Source organism: Lagenorhynchus albirostris, chromosome 8 (genome assembly GCF_949774975.1).
Source record: "Lagenorhynchus albirostris chromosome 8, mLagAlb1.1, whole genome shotgun sequence".
In the NCBI taxonomy this organism is placed as follows: Eukaryota; Metazoa; Chordata; class Mammalia; order Artiodactyla; family Delphinidae; genus Lagenorhynchus; species Lagenorhynchus albirostris.
The window spans coordinates 26,208,974-26,226,486 of record NC_083102.1 but is presented as its reverse complement, the minus strand read 5'-3'; the positions used below and the strand labels follow the sequence as shown (position 1 = coordinate 26,226,486).

At 38.8% G+C, this 17,513-nt stretch overlaps 1 long non-coding RNA gene across 1 annotated transcript; it reads right to left on the bottom strand.

Moving 5' to 3' along the window:
• Window positions 1–11,408: 11,408 nt before the first annotated feature.
• Window positions 11,409–14,814, bottom strand: LOC132524598 (uncharacterized). Its single transcript, XR_009541939.1, has 3 exons — window positions 13,403–14,814; window positions 12,589–12,727; window positions 11,409–12,092 (listed from the first exon to the last, which is right to left on the bottom strand). It is a non-coding gene; the product is annotated as an uncharacterized LOC132524598 (long non-coding RNA).
• Between the last annotated feature and the right edge of the window lie 2,699 nt (window positions 14,815–17,513).

Below are 17,513 nucleotides of genomic sequence, written 5' to 3'. Positions count from 1 at the left end.
GGAGGAGATATGGGAACATATGTATATGTATAGCTGATGCGCTTTGTTACACAGCAGAAACTAACACACCATTGTAAAGCAATTATACTCCAATAAAGATGTTAAAAAAATAAAAGGAGGTGAAGAACTCAGAGCCCTGGCCCTCCTGGCTCACACTAACCCCATGGAGGCATCCTGAGTCTCTGGCCTGCTTCACGCCACCCTCAGGAGCAGCTGTAACATATTTATTTATCTTTAAGTACCCATCCTAAGCTGCAATGCAGAATGCATACAAAGGAAGGAGAGGGACTACAATTTTCTATAGAGACCTCCACTACCTTAATAATATGCATATCAAGGTACTACGGCTCTAAACACACACCACACTCCCCCTTTACCTCCCCCATAAACCCTTCACATTCTCCTAAGTATTATTACTCAAAAGTCTTGGACAAAGAGAAGCCAGAACATATTACAAGCCATTTTTGCTTCCTGCTCAGTCAATGTTTCTGAAGAAATGAAATGCAGAACTGATACCTACTTAAATTGTGGATGGGGGAGGGAAAAGATAAAGGAAAAACATAGAAAAAACAAATGATAATCTCAAAACATTATCTGCTCTCACTGATATTTAAGAAAACTCATGATTTGGGAATAATTAAACTTTGTTCCACCAGTTTGCTGAGTTGTTGTGATTAGTTCTGATATTTAGTTTCTCAGCACTTGGATTTGCTAACGTCATAAAGATTTTTGCAAATATTTAAATGTTGTATTTTCTTTTCCTATATTTATACTACTGGTTCTGCTTTGTAAGTTAATACATTGGCCATGATCTCCAGTACTTTAAGAAGCTATAGTATCATTATGCATACTTTTACTTTTCCTAAATATAACAGAAGTGCTTCCTATAATTCTCTATTATTTTTGATGTTGACTATGTTTATGAAAAAGATATTCATTGTCATAAGAGACCAACAGAAAAGAATGGAAAGTTCAGTTATAGACAAAATACACAGGGTCTTGTTTTTTGTTTCTGTTTTTTTCACATGCTAGAGGTAACATTCTAATAAGCTGAGGAATTTGTAGTTTACCTCATGTCTTACACCAAAATAAATCCTAGGTAGATTTAAAAAGAAATAATTAGACTATAAAATTACTTGAATAAAATTATGGAATAAATATGTTGTTCTTAGAGGCCTAAAAATTTTCTACGTATTATATAAAAACCAGAAAGAATAAGTGATTTTTAATAAATTTAACTTCATAATACATTATTTTGCATGACAAAATAAATAAAATAAAACCCCTAAGCAAAGTGACAAATGACAAATAGGAAACATGGATGAAGTTCAGCACTATTTTTAAAAATAGAAATGTCCTGATAGAAAAGTGGGCACAGTATATGACAAATGCATTTGAAAAGAATTTCAGCCTCATCATAAATCAAATACAAGTTAAAATGAACTTCTTTTAGGTCTTGAAAATTATAAAGTTGTAAAATTTTGTAATATGACTGACATTGTTTGAATTCTAGTATGGCCACTTACTAGCTATGCAAAGTTGTTTAACATTTCTCTGCTTCAGTTTCTCTATCTGATGAAACCATTCCAGTCACACAGGGATCCATCCATCCTGTATGCCAGTATGTCATCTGTAATAAAGTGTTACTTTCCTTATGGCTGTCCTGTGAATTAAATTAACATATGTAAATAGTTAGCACTGCGCCTGGCACAGTATAAGCATTCAATTAATGGCAGATAACTGAAAAGTCTAAAAGTGTAAACTGATTAGGAGTGGGTGGATGCAGCTTCAAATAACAGAAAACAGAAAGAGAAGTTTAAGCAAACAGGGATTCGTCTTTCACACAGAACAGTTAAGTCTTGAGATGGGAAGTTAGTTCAGCTTCTCAAAGATGCTATGCGGGGACTTTGGCTCTTTTTTAACGTCATACCCCACTGTCTTCAGTGGCAAGGCTTATGTACTCATACTTACTGCCACCTGATTGTAAAGTGATGCTGTGTATCTGGGTCTGCATTCCAGACAGGAGAAGAAGGAACAAAAGGCATAAAGGTGAGAATGCGGCGCCAGATCAATGTACCTCTTTTTATCAGGAAAGCAAACCCCTCACATAACAAACTTCTACTTACATAGCTCTGACCCACAAATGTATTACATGGTCATCACTAGCTGAAATGGATGGGTATTCGTTCAGCCAGCCAGTAGTGTTTGCCATAAACAGTATTGATGGAAAAAAAAACACAAAAAACATTAACAAAGACATTTAGCAGTGGCTTTAACCTTTACACTCCTATTGAAAGTCTTCATTGCTTTGTAACAATAAAACTAATTATTAAAAAAATAAAAGAATTCTGATACTTACATTTCTCTCTCCACTCCTCTATAACTCTCTACCCCAACACATATCCCTAAAGAAGAAAAAGGACGAGGAAGATATAGGATTACTGGTATCTGACATTTCAAAATCATTTTGGCACCTGAAAACATCCATAAATTTCAGTCTCTATTGCCTGTAGAGTATTAGTGACATTTTTTGTATTTGTGAGGTAATAAGAAGAGTTGAGTCCACTCCCTTGTATCACATGCATGCATCTTTCTCTCTTTTGTAATAAATATGAGAAAACAAGACAAAAAATTGCACATGTTTCAACTGATTTCTTTATTAATGTTTCCCTCTGTTACAGATACCCACTTCAAGTACAAAGACCTGAGGACTTTCACACCTAAACAATGAATAAGTATTGGAAAAGATGATACAATGCAGTTTCTTACACAGAATTTTAACCTGATTCATTTTAATCACATAATCTCTCATTTCTAAGAAAGGTAATCAAAGAAGAGAATGTATAATGGAAATAATCAGAGCTCCAAAATAAATATATTAAGGGAGTGAAGAGAAGTCTCACCAATTGTTAAGTATGGTGAGAAATATATAAAGAGTAATTATTTGATGTGGCAGAGGTTTTAGCTAACACTATAGTGGTAATCATTTTGCAATATATAAGTGTATCAAATCAACACATGGTATGCCTTAAACTTACACAATGTTATATGTCAATTACATCTTAATAAAACTAGATTTAAAAAAGAATGATTGAAGAGCCTATGGACAACTATCAAACTATATTAGGCTATCTTTGTCTCTGCTTATTTGAAATAAAATCTATTTCAAACAAACCAATTTTCTCAACAAAATTTTTTCCTTATATAATGGTACACATCTATGAAATATTTATTTTGCTGTTTTGTACTGGTATTTAGGACAAAATTGTGAATAATCTTTGTTATTTTGATTTAAATTATGGAGAAAATTTTAAAGCCAAATGTATTTGCATTTGAGATCAGAAAATGAAGATTTCTAAGATCTTGAGTTTTCTGCTGACTTTAATGAAAATGCTTTGCAATAATTTTTTAAAAGGCAAATACCCTGGTAAACTTCACAAAAGCTTCTTCTTTAGTTCTTATAAAAGTTCACTACAGAAGACAGGTAGTACTTCAGAAGATGGCAAATATATTTATACCTGAACTTGAAAAAAAAATGTAGTCCAAGGACTCAGTTGTTCGTGGTAGACCACATGCTAAATTAATCCCAAAACCACTAAGACATTTGAGTCTAGCTGACTTTTCTCAGTTACAAGAACATTCCTGGCTCACTGGATATTTCCATTCTTGTTCAGAATCTCACGTATACAGAGTTATTCAATTTGTTCTTGATAATCACAGCGGATTATGTATTATTATTGTTACATGGCAGATTCATGCATATATGTTAAATGAATGGACAAAAGACTCACCTAGGGCTTCCCTGGTGGCGCAGTGGTTGAGTGTCCGCCTGCCGATGCAGGGGACACGGGTTCGTGCCCCGGTCCGGGAAGATCCCACATGCCGCGGAGCGGCTAGGCCCGTGAGCCATGGCCGCTGAGCCTGCGCGTCCAGAGCCTGTACTCCGCAACGGGAGAGGCCACAACAGTGAGAGGCCCGCGTACTGCAAAAAAAGAACCAAAAAGTGTGAGATCAAACGTTTCTAAACCCATCTAAATTCATTCATGATTTTTAACTTTTAGACAGATATTGGCTTTCCCATAGACACAATTTTTTTAGCTTATTTGTTCTATCAGGATAAGACAGGACAAGAACAAGGACAGTTTGGTTTGGATTTAATGCAAGATTGATCTCATAGAACTTCTGATATTTTTACTCATATTTGAGATCAAAAGATCTTTAAAGAGATGTGGATAGTGGCTACATAGAAAAACCAGTCAGTATTCTGACATTCTGCCTCATATTCAAGACTTGAATATTATGTTTCTGATACAAAGTCAACATTTTAAGCTGTTGAAGTTGAAAGCACGTATTTGTAATATGTGCAATAAGTTTCTTTAGCATTCACAATCCCCAAATTCATCCCCTTCTCCTTTTGGAAAGCAGTTGCAAATGAATTTCTGATGGAGGAATAATCAAATCCAAAGGACACAAACCATATTTGCTCAAAGTGGGTGAAATAGAAAATTTTGAGTACTGCAGAAAAGATCTATCAAATGGATTATTTTCTGCCTATCAAATTCAAAATCACTCAAGTGAAGACAATGAAATGTATTAATTACCTTAATTTTATGAATAAGGCTTAAATGGTCTACTGCCAGCAGAAGTGTGAATTTCCTTGGTTATTTAAAGTTTACTGTTATTTTCTCTGTTGCATGATTTTGGTATCTATTTAAGGGTGTAGCAAAATTTAATCATTGAAATCATGGCCTAATTCACAACTTAAAAAGCTCCTGTCAAATCTTTTAATATTAATTTGAACGTATATTCATCTACAAAGTCCTAACAAAAATTAACCTCATCAAGGACAAAAGAAATAATGAACATGGCTTAATGTGAAGCTTATGCAAAATGTAGAAGACTTATTTTACATGATATTAACTTAAAATCAGCAAGGCTTTTTTGAATTATGCATTACATCTAGAAACCTAGTGGAATCAAAAAAGTTTTTCCAATAATAATTATAAATTGATAAACTAGTGAGACCATTAAATGAGATTTTTTATCATAATTAAAAATGACAGACCATATGTGGTGTTCTACTTTATTGAGATGTTAAATTAAGTGATTTTATACAACTTTTGAATAGCCAAAGCATTAATAATATAGTATTGTTCTTCCTTTTTTGTATCAATTCTCCCTGGAGACATATGACAATTTTTAAAGAAAGCCTCTCTTAGTTGCAAAATGAAAATACCAGAAAATTGTATGATCTTTCTTCTTTTTTTTGGCTGCGTTGGGTCTTCGTTGCTGTACTCGGGCTTTCTCTAGTTGCGACGAGTGGGGGCTACTTTTTGTTGCAGTGTGCGGACTTCTCATTGCAGTGGCTTCTCTTGTTGCAGAGCATGGGCTCTAGGTGCGTGGGCTTTAGTAGTTGTGGCACGTGGTCTCAGTAGCTGTGGCACGCAGGCTCTAGAGCACAGGCTTCAGTAGTTGTGGCACGTGGGCTCAGCAGTGGTGGCTCGCAGGCTCTAGAGCGCAGGCTCAGTAGTTGTGGCACACGGGCTTAGTTGCTCCACGGCATGTGGGATCTTCCCAGACCAGGGCTCGAACCCGTGTCCCCTGCATTTGCAGGTGGATTCTTAACAACTGCGCCACCAGGGAAGTCCAGTATGCTCTTTTTATTAGTTTTCCTTCTTATTCTAGAGAGTAGCAACATGTGAAGACTATTATAACTGCTATGATGTAATGAGACTGCTTTCTTTCTGCTGGAATTTCTCCTCATCTAAGCATAAAATGATTAAAGTTACAAAAATGAGTTTATGCTTTAGTCCAAATATGAGTCAATACATGATCTTCATGGGATTCTGAAAAGTGTAGACAGGTTCAAAAAAAATCCCAAACTGTTAGCATTCTGGTTTATTCTACCTGTAATTGTTGGCATGTGTATGATTTTGAGGGAAGGGGCTGTTTTGTTGAGAGCTGTATTGCCAGTTTTCATCACAGTGCTCTGAACAAAGTAAAGGCTCATGAAATGTGCTCATTGAATAAATGCACAGACACACATACTGAAATGGGGTCAGATTGTTAGTATACGCCTTTCTTCTTACCTGTAACAGTAAATATAAGAAGGTTCTTAAATATTCTTCTGAAACATGTTATTTGAGGGCTGCATTATATTACAATTTGGGGGTATGACTTATAATTTATCTAATTAGTATTCTGGGGCATTATGGTTGTTCCCACTTTTCCTAAATAGTATTTTTGGGACGCTATTGTCATTCTCAATTTTTCATAGTTCATAAAAGTAGAATAACCTGGAGAGAGGTAGACACTAAATAAACGTTGTAAAATCATATTTATCCCTTTATCTATTTAATTCATACCACATACATGGAAACGTATTTGTGAGTTCTCTCTACAAATAGAGAAGATCAAATCAATTATTACTGCAAGGTTGGAGCGGGGACATAAGAGAATCCAGGACAAATCAATATTACCATCTATACTCCATGGACATGCATTATAATTTGTGAAGGGTTATTTGAATGTACATTATTATTTCTTTAAGTCTGTAAACTTCCATTTAAAATATCACCTATTTCCTAAATGAACTGCCAAGAATTAAAGAATATTAATGATTCCATTTTGGTTTGGCAGAACACTAGTGCTCAACTTGTTACAGATTGAAATTAATAGTACAAAAACTCCATTCAGATGAAGAAGGATCTCAGTAATTAATTTTCCTTTTTCTGAAAACACTGAAATGAACACAGATAATCTACAGTTCTCCAAGAAAGATCTTTCAGATGCCAAAGAGGAATTCTTATCTTGGAAGAGGAAAGAAACCCAACAGGAAAGGAATTGTGAAACGAATAAAGGTCAGTGATGAATCTGAACTGGTGATAGTATTTTGGGGTTCTATTTACTTTTTCGTTAGGCTGCTTTAGGGTTTGTTGGTTCTTAAATGATGTCTGACAGGCAGCCCTCTATTGTTTCCTTCCCTCTTTCCATTGCAAATGCTCATTAAGTTAAGCCTTTTAGTTAGATAGTGTAAGACATTTGTTACTGGGTAGAGCAAAGCCCTATTTCAGGGCAGCTAACAATAGCTGAATACAACAGAAGTGTCTCTGGCAAAACTGAAACCAAGATTCATTAAATCCAAGAAATGTGGATTTAAAATGGGAGGGATTTTAAAGATCATCCCGGTTCACTGCTTTAGCATCTGGACTTCTGAACTATTAGAGGACTTTAAAGGAGCAATGAGTAGAAAGAGGGGTTCTTAAACCATTTTCAACTTTTCAAAAAGCTTAAAACGTTGGACAATTACTCATGAGAAATCTGCACTGATTCCTTGCTTTTGCTTAGGATTATATGAATTTAGTTAGACAGCACTAATTATATTAATCAGACCAAAAACACTTATTAACTGTTGTTTTCAATAAATAAAAATGAGAAACAAATTCTTATTTAATAGGTGAAATTTCACAGGTATAACCTTTTCTTTTTTTTTTTTTTTTGCAGTACGCGGACCTCTCACTGTTGTGGCCTCTCCCGTTGTGGAGCACAGGCTCCGGACGCGCAGGCTCAGCGGCCATGGCTCACGGGCCTAGCCGCTCCGCGGCATGTGGGATCCCCCCAGACCGGGGCACGAACCCACGTCCCCTGCATCAGCAGGCGGACCCTCAACCACTGCGCCACCAGGGAAGCCCGGTATAACCTTTTCAAACTAATCAGTGGTGAAAACTTGGCAACAGATGGTCTATAGATGAGAGTCCAGAGAAGTTAAGAGCCTGACTCAAGATTAAGTGAATTAGTGTGAAGGCAGGGACTGGATATCCAGTTTGCTGACTTCCAGTAGGTGAGATGCAGGGTTAGCAACTTCATCTTCTAGTTCTGCCTCTTCTTCCAAACTTCTTAGAGGCTGGTGCCACCCCACTGCAGTCTGTGAGGGGCCCTCCCCAGATGTGGGTTTCTTACTTCTGTACCTGGGAACCCTGCACAGTCCTCTATTTCCAATAAAACATCACTGAAGATTTTATACTAATTTTTTTTTTTTTTTTTGGCTGCGTCATGCGACACGTAGGATCTTAGTTCCCCAACCGGGGATTGAACCCGTGCCCCCTGCAGTGGGAGCGTGGAGTCTTAACCACTGGACTGCCAGGGAAGTCCCAGATTTTATACTGATTTTAAATATTCATAACAACAAAATGTTACCTTCTTTCTACACTTATTTGCATTTTATGAAGGTCTAAGGCCTTGAACCAAAGAACTGAAGCTCTTCCAAGAGAGGTTCAACCTCTCACTAGGTGTTCTTTTGGCAGAGAGGAATTTCTGGTAAAGAGCCAATGATTACGGCAAGTATGAAGTGGATTTTAACTTTCCAAAAGAACATGGATCTATTTAGAGTGGATCTAGGGAAATCGTGTTATGAATATTTGCAGTGTTGGCTTCCTTTATAAGGGAAGTAACTGAATTGTGCCATGGGGTTTAACCCCCTCTGCCGTGATACTGCAGGTATGGTCTGGTTCTGAAAGACTGGTTTTATCACTATCTTACAATAAGCAAGTGTTGTGTCAGAAAGACTGAGGGATACATGGAAGCCAGGTTTCAGTAAATTTTAAGTACCTAATGTGTGTCCTCTCTATAAGAACCAAAGCTTATTTTCTGAGGTAGATAAATTATGATATGTATCACATACTTGTTTTGTGACCTTAGAGTAGAAAGTACTTTGCACATTCAATACTGAAAATTCAGTGCTTTCAAATAGGTGTCAGTTTTAGTCTGTGGAACCATAAAGTAAGCATTTAAAATATCTCACCAAATACACTGGTATAAAACATGCATTTTGATTTACATTTAGATTTAATAAAACCATAGGGACACAACATTAGTAGTGTATTACATCATTATTCTTTGTTCAAATTGCTGTTACACGAAGAGACAGGTATGTGGAGTCATATAAGCCCATTCCCAAATTAGATCCTATCCAATATTAAGAAAAAGTTTCCTTGATGACTCTCTGAACAACTAATGGCTAGTGAATAACTTATTAAATATAACTACTTCTGAATGATATAAGCATTGGGAAATCCGTAGCTTTATTTGTATTTTAGTTTTAAGTGACTCAAATGCAGAAACTGAAGAGACTTCTATAAACTGACTACAATGCAAAAAAATTCTCCATAAAATTTACATACAATTGTTTCTTCCTTTTCCACCATTGTTTCAGAGTTGTGGATGTTAATCAGAAAAAATATTTTCAACTTTCTCAGTGATTGCACACTTGGACCTTCAGATTCCTCCTCTTGTCACTTAGTCAAGCTATCCCTCTACTTAAAAATAAAAGTCAGCCCTACAGACCCATAATGACTGTTGTTTATCTTACGTTTCTTTGTTTCTCGTATTTTTCACAATAAAAATGAGATATTGAGAAAATGAGATGAAATAATAAAACTATCCAAGATAATCCTCTTAGGAGAGGATTCTTTGCTCAATTGGTCCAATGATATTCACTCCATTCCATTCCCGTTTTTGTAACAGCTTCACTAGACTGGGTCTGGAGTGACCCCAAGTGTGTAGCTGTTTCCCTTGGCACCACAGCCGCAGAGCTTGCTTGGATGTTAAGGAATCCAAAATAGAAGGATAAATAAATTTCAAATCTTGTTTCTAAGAGAATAGCAATAAAGACTGGTTTTTGTCACCAAAGCTTAGTAATCATATCTAATCCTTTATGAGGATTTCCTATGTGCCAAATTCTAAATGTTTTACATATATTATTTCATTTAATCCACTCTGCCCCACCCTTCCACTTCCCCATGGTTTTCTGAAGTGGGCACTATTACTATTCCCAGTTTTCATGTGAGGCTAACCAATTTGCCTAAGGTCAAACAACTAGTTTGGGGGTGTAGACAGGGGTTGAATCCATGCAGTCCAGAGCAAGAGCCCAAGGATCCAATGCTGCTAAAGCTCCCTCCCAGGTGATTATAATACGAAGCCAAGGCCAAGAACCACAGACTGGCTCAGATTCTAGTTCAAGGTGCTTCAAATCAAATGCTTTCAAGACCAGGCAGTTAAATTAAATGAAGCAAGCAGATACAGACTTCACACTCTAAATAATTTCTAAAATAATGGTTTTGAATCTTTTACCTGAAACATATCACCTGGGGAGACTGCTAAAAATGCAAATTACTGAGCTTCAGACCCATAGAATCTTTGTTCAATCTGCATCAAAGTTACCTAGGTTTTAATTTATTCATTTATTTTAACATCTCTTCAAATATTTTCTCAGTCCCTTTCTTTTTCTCTTCTCCTTCTGGGTCCCCTATAATTCGAATGTTGGTGCATTTAACGTTGTCCCAGAGGTCTTTGAGACTGTCCTCAATTCTTTTCATTCTTCTTACTTTATTCTGCTCTGCGGCAGTCACTTCCACTATTTTATCTTCCAGATCACTTGTCCGTTCTTCTGCCTCCGTTATTCTGCTATTGATTCCTTCTAGAGAATTTTCAATTTCATTTATTGTGTTGTTCATCATTGTTTGTTTACTCTTTAGTTCTTCTAGGTCCTTGTTAAACGTTTCTTGTATTTTCTCCATTCTATTTCCAAGATTTTGGATCATCTTTACTATCATTATTATGAATTCTTTTTCAGGTAGACTGCCTATTTCCTCTTCATTTGTTTGGTCTGGTGGGTTTTCACCTTGCTCCTTTATCTGCTGCATATTTCTCTGTTTTCTCATTTTGTTTAACTTACTGTGTTTGGGGTCTCTTTTTTGAAGGCTGCAGGTTCATAGTTCCCATTATTTTCGGTGTCTGCCCCCAGTGGGTAAGGTTGGTTCAGTGGGTTGTGTAGGCTTCCTGGTTGGGGGGACTAGTGCTTGTGTTCTGGTGGGTGGGGCTGGATCTTGTCCTTTCCGTGGGCAGGGCCGCATCCGGTGGTGTTTTGGGATGTCTGTGAACTTAGGATGACTTTAGGTAGCCTCTCTGCGAATGGGTGGGATTGTGTTCCTGTCTTGCTAGTTGTTTGGCATGGGGCGTCCAGCACTGGAGCTTGCTGTTGGGTGGAGCTGGGTCTTAGTGTTGAGATGGAGATCTCTGGGAGAGCTGTCGCCAATTGATGTTACGTGGGGCGGGGAGGTCTCTGGTGGTCCAGTGTCCTGGACTCGGCCCTCCCCCCTTGGATGCTCAGGCCTGACAGAGGGCTGGAGCACCCAGACCCTGCCAGCCACACAGCTCAGAAGAAAAGGAAGAAAGAAAAACAAAAACAAAAAAAACAAACAGACAGAACCCTAGGACAAATGGTAAAAGCAAACCTATACAGACAAAATCACACAAAGAAGCAAACACATACACACTCACAAAAAGAGAAAAAGGAGAAAATATATATTTACATATACATTAAAAAAAAAAAGGAAGAGAGCAACCAAACCAATAAACAAATCCACCAATGATAATAAGCACTAAATATTAAACTAAGATACACATAAAACCAGAAACAAATTAGATGCAGAAAGCAAACCCCAAGTCTACAGTTGCTCCCAAAGTCCCCCTCCTCAATTTGGTATGATTCGTTGTCTATTGAGGTATTCCACAGATGCAGGTTACATCAAGTTGATTGTGGAGCTTTAATCTGCTGCTCCTGAGGCTGCTGGGAGAGATTTCCCTTTCTCTTCTTTGTTCTCACAGCTCCCGGGGCTCAGCTTTGGATTTGGCCCCGCCTCTGCGTGTAGGTCACTGGAGGGCGTCTGTTCTTCTCTCAGACAGGACGGGGTTAAAGGAGCAGCTGATTCGGGGGCTCTGGCTCACTCAGGCCGTAGAGAGGGAGGGGTATGGATGCAGGGCAAGTCTGAGGCGGCAGAGGCTGGCGTGACGTTGCACCAGCCTGAGGTGCGCCGTGCATTCTCCTGGGGAAGTTGTCCCTGGATCCCGGGACCCTGGCAGTGGCGGGCTGCACAGGCTCCCGGAAGGGGGGTGTGGATAGTGACCTGTGCTCGCACACAGGCTTCTTGGTGGCGGCAGCAGCAGCCTTAGTGTCTCATGCCCGTCTCTGGGGTCCGCACTGGTAGCCGTGGCTCACGCCGTCTCTGGAGCTCATTTAGTTGGTGCTCTGCCTTCTGTGGCCACACAGGGAAGGAATCCACTCTCCTTGTGCACCCAAAACGATGGTCTCTTGCCTCTTGGGCAAGTCCAGACTTTTCCCGGACTCCCTCCCGGCTAGCCGTGGCGCACTAACCCCCTGCAGGCTGTGTTCACGCTGCCAACCCCAGTCCTCTCCCTGCGATCCGACCGAAGCCAGAGCCTCAGCTCCCATCCCTGCCCGCCCCGGCGGGGGAGCAGACAAGCCTCTCGGGCTGGTGAGTGCCGGTCGGCACCGATCCTCTGTGCGGGAATCTCTTCACTTTGCCCCCCGCACCCCCGCTGCTGCGCTCTCTTCCATGGCTCTGAAGCTTCCCCGCTCCGCCCTCCGCAGTCTCCGCCCGCGAAGGGGCTTCCTAGTGTGTGGAAACCTTTCCTCCTTCACAGCTCCCTCCCACTGGTACAGGTCCCATCTCTATTCTTTTGTCTCTGTTTTTTCTTTTGCCCTACCCAGGTACGTGGGGAGTTTCTTACCTTTTGGGAGGTCTGAGGTCTTCTGCCAGCGTTCAGTAGGGGTTCTGTAGGAGTTGTTCCACATGTAGATGTATTTTTGATGTATTTATGGGGAGGAAGTTGATCTCCACATCTTACTCCTCTGCCATCTTGAAGGTCCCTAGGTTTTATTTTTAAATGCAAATTTCTGCGTGCCAGAAATCCCTTTAAATGCTAGTATCACTTTAGGTGCTAATAAATTCTAGTATTGTCAGATTTTGAGTCTCAAATATTTTGTTGGTTCTAGGAATATTACCAAGCAACTATTATATGCCAGGAACTTCTAGGCACTGGGTAAATAGCAGTGAACAAATAAAACTCCCTGTTTCTAAGGAGCTCATTTTTCTTTAGGAAAGCGAAACAGTATGAAATAGTAAAACGATGTCAGATGGATAAGTGCAATAGAGAAAATTAAGTCAGGGCTGGGAATGAAGCATGATGGGGTAGAGTGGTCTTTACATGATCAGGGGAGGCCTTCCCATAAGGTTAGGAAGGCCTAACCTTATATGTTACAGAGGATTGGGGGGGCGGGGTGGGGGGAGGTGGGAAACAAGGAACCTGGAAGAGTTCAACAATGTCCAGACTAAAGTAACAACATCAAGTTACAAAGTCCATGAAGGGAGAGACTGCCTGGTACGCAAACAAGGGGACCAGTGGAGAGGAGTGGGAAGAAAAATGTAATAGTAAAAGATGTCAGAGAGGTAGTAAGGAAATGGCTCGCGTTGGGCGGTGAAGGCCATGGTAAGCTCACTGGGTGACATCAGAGAGCACTGGGAAATGATGGTATTGGCCTTACGTTTCAATCAATCAGTCCGGCTGCTGTATGCAGAATATTCCATGTGCAGAAATTGTGGAAGCAGAAAGGCCAGTTGGGGAGATATGGCTGTAGTCAAGGCAGAAGATGGTTGCATGGCCAGCATGGTAGCAGAGGAGGTGCTAAGTAGTAGTCAGATTCTGGATGAACTTTAAAGAGCGATCTATGATGATTTTTCAAGTGGATTGGCTGTGGGCTGTTAATGAAAGAGAGGAATCAAGATGAGTAGATCTCATGTTTGGGCAGTTAGTGCTTAGCAAATCTGGTGTAGATAAAATACTCTCCCAGCAAATTCCCAGTCGGGCACCAGTGTGAAGCTTGTTTTACTTATGACTTAAGCAATACCTTCCCTGGACCACTGGAGATGAAATACTGGAGCATATTATCTTCCTAAGGACTGAGATTCATTAAAACCCATATTCTTCCTGACATGAAACATTGAATACAAGACATCTCTTTTATTTCATTACCTGCAACTAGAAAAGAAAAAGGTAAAAAGAGCTCATTTTCTCAGTGATATTTGCATCTGAAGGGAATTGATTTTTTTTCTCCTGTGGTAATTCATTAATGCTTCTAATAATTCTTGAATATGCATAGGTATTTGAAACACTTTAATCACTAATAACAAAACAAACCAAAAAAAGTGTCTCATATAAAAGCCAAAAGGTGGATAGCCAATGGGAAATTCCCTGCTTTATTTCTTCCATTTGCAGAGCTTACCTCTCTCACCATTTTGGATCAAGTTTCAAGTACTATTAATTCAAAACTTGTTGTTTCACATTTTTAAAAATCCACCTTGTCTTAAAATTGAGACTAATAAAAGGTTTGTATCTAATAACATCATTCTTGTTATTTAATAAGAACTATGTAACCTGTTGCATCTTCATGTAGAAGTATTGTTCAAAACCTGTAGTAGCCCATAGGTTAGGAATTGCTCTTCTCTTTATTTAGCTCCTGTCTTCTTGCCCTAATTCTAAAGGTTGTGTCCCATGTCCGTCTTTTATTATAAACCACATCCAACTCTTTCTGGATAGACACAGTATAAATTATAAATGAATGTATGAGCTGACTTTTAAGTACCTATTCTGTACTCTGTATTCTTTATCTTAACCTCCATTTAAGCTTTGATCATTGTGCAGAAATATTTGTTAATGATTCCAAAATTTAAGGGCAAGTTTATCATTCGAGAACCCCATCTAATGGGGAATAAGCACATAGGACTTCCTATCCAACCCCATAAAACCACACATGCCTATCTATCACAAGCAATATTTTCATCTGACTCCAACAATTGTGATTTTTAAATGTTACCTTTCCTATGAACTCTAACGGCAGCTTGGGACAGAAAATCATTTATGAGGTAGCTAAACTTGGCAAGAGAAAATCTAGAAGGACTTTGCCCTCTAAGGGAGGACAAAAATCTGCTGAGGAATGGAATTATATGTAAAGACAAATCGGCTTTTATCTGGGAGTTCATATTTCACAGAAGGGAAAAATCATTCTGAAGGTACAGGAAAAAAAATAATAAAGGTATATACCAGGGCTTCAGGGTTGTATATGAAAAGGTACCTGTTTAGAAACTGCAACAATATTTGATGGAATATTTTATTAATAGAGATAAGGCTTCAATAAACACATGCTCCACATCTTCAAAGTATTGTGAATAGATGAAATAAAAGAAACTTTCACACAAGTTGCAAATGTCTTTCTTTGGCAGTTGTGTACGAGGTTGTCAGGTAAATTCCAACATAGTGCCCTGCAAAGTGAACTCAAAGCAGAGAACAAACGCGCACGCACACACACACATGCACATAAATACAAATGTGACTTTGTGGCCTAGATTTCAAGGGGAAAAAAACAGACATTCATCAGGATGTTGTTATGGTCTAAAAATAGCAGAGGCGTCTCTGAACTATCCACGTTGCACCAATCAGCACATCTGAGGGAGCATCAGGACACTGATGCATTATCCTTATCATTGTAATTGATGCCTAATAGTTCTCTACCCGTCAAATGCAGCCCTGAATGGAAGGGCCATTAATCTCCATGTAAGATGATCATCGCTCTGAAAGCCTAAGTGATCTCAAACTTTCTAACAGCTTAAATCACAACACTGCAGGGAAAAATAATACACAGGGCTACTGATTCATTTCCTGACTGCCAAAAGATATGATCTCACATACCTGAGCACGCTGGTGAGTTCCGATACTATTTCCAAGTACCCGAGGGAAGAGAAGAAAGATCACTCTGCCCAGATTTTACAAGCTGTCTAGTTCCCCTCTTTCTAGAGTGGGTGGGAGGCTTTGCCACTATCCGGAGACACTGAGGGACCAGCAGAGGAAGAAGTTTTTTTATTTCACTTAAAATGATGTTCTAGAACTTGAGTGTGACTCATCGTATCGTTCATAGAACCTGAATTTCCTAATGAAAAGCACTACAGGAGGCGTTTTCCTTTTTTATATTAACATAATTCTTTTCACAATGAGTTCTTTAAAGCATAAAAGAATATTTCAAGACAGCTATGTCACGGCAGCGTCCTAACCTGTATTAGGAAGTCTGGACAGACTTTCAAAATTCCGATCACTTGAAAAACTCCAGGAGATATAGTGAAACCAGGTCCCAGGGGCTCCAGATTTATTTAAAGGGAAAATACACCAGATAAAATACAAACTGGGTAATAAAAATAATATTATGAATAACTATAAGGTAATAAAGTCAACAACAGTATACATTCTATAAAAATATGAAATTCCAAAATTGGCATAAGACGAACACTTAGACCCCAAACCACTACAAAAATAGAAAATGAAATGATAGGAGAATTCCCCACTAAAAAGTGACTTATGCTGAATGATTACAAACAAGTTTCTCTATGTGTACTGACATAAAAAAACAAAATCCACTCTATGAAGTGACAGAGGCAAGTTGCAAAATATATTCATAGCATAATGCTATTTAAAAAAATGTATATATACACATACTTACATGTTCTCCGGGAAAACAGTCTGGAAAATTATACACCAAATTGTTAAAAGTGGTTTCCTCTGGGGTACTAGTTAAAGCACGAATTAGTTCAACCTTATATACTTTATGCTGTTTCAAATTCTTACAAGTACATATCACTTTCATTAAAAAAAAATTCTAGATGAAAACAAAACTTGATGAAATGCATGGTCAAAATTCAAAATACTGAAAATAATCAGAAGAATGTAGCATTTTCCCCAGATACCAATGAAAGCTTCCACAGAGTATAGGAGAGATTGGCTGGATTGAGAGTCACAATTAGTGACAAATGCATGCTTTGACTTCAGAAACAAAAGAACAGTCAGCTGGGGAACAGGCAGGAGAAAGATTTTGGCCCATTCCTGTGTGTGCAAGTAGCTTGGGTACAGGATCTACAGATTTGAAAACCGGGCAGCCAGTATTGTGTGGAGACTGCTTTCCCACGTAGTCAAAGATGTATTCAGCTCCTTCTGTTCCATCAACACTGGCCTTTCTCTATTTATTTAGAAACAACACCCAATGTGCAACATGACCAGGGTAAAACGAAATGGGGAATGATGCACTCCTTCTCGGCAGGTGTAGTTCCCTCAAATAAAGCAGTATGAGGTGGCCACAGAAAGAGCCTGTGAGCACTTTTCATTATCACATCTAGATAAAGAGGAATCGGCTGCCTCAGATTTTCTAAGACATGCGCTCTCTTCCTCATACAGAACAGCATGGGGGCCTCGAGAATCCAGTAGTGTCTGAAACGACGGATGCTGTGGAGACTGGAGACTGAGGAAGAAGCTGTACGCATACTACATTCTTAAATTTGTGTAATTTAAAATCTGACAGGAAGATTCTACCAATATTCACAGACTACAAAGGGGACAGGGCTCAAAATTGGGCACGATGAACTATCATCTAGTTGTTGCTACAGAAATGGAACTCCCCTTACACTTGGGTTCCCGATTAGGGTAAGGCACATATATCACCACTGGATAAACACTAGGGGCTGACAAACGCTTCTTGTTCAAAACTGAAAAGTTAAAAACAAAAATGATGACAATGTAGGGGTTTACTAAACAAAACAAAAGGTAAAGAGAAATCG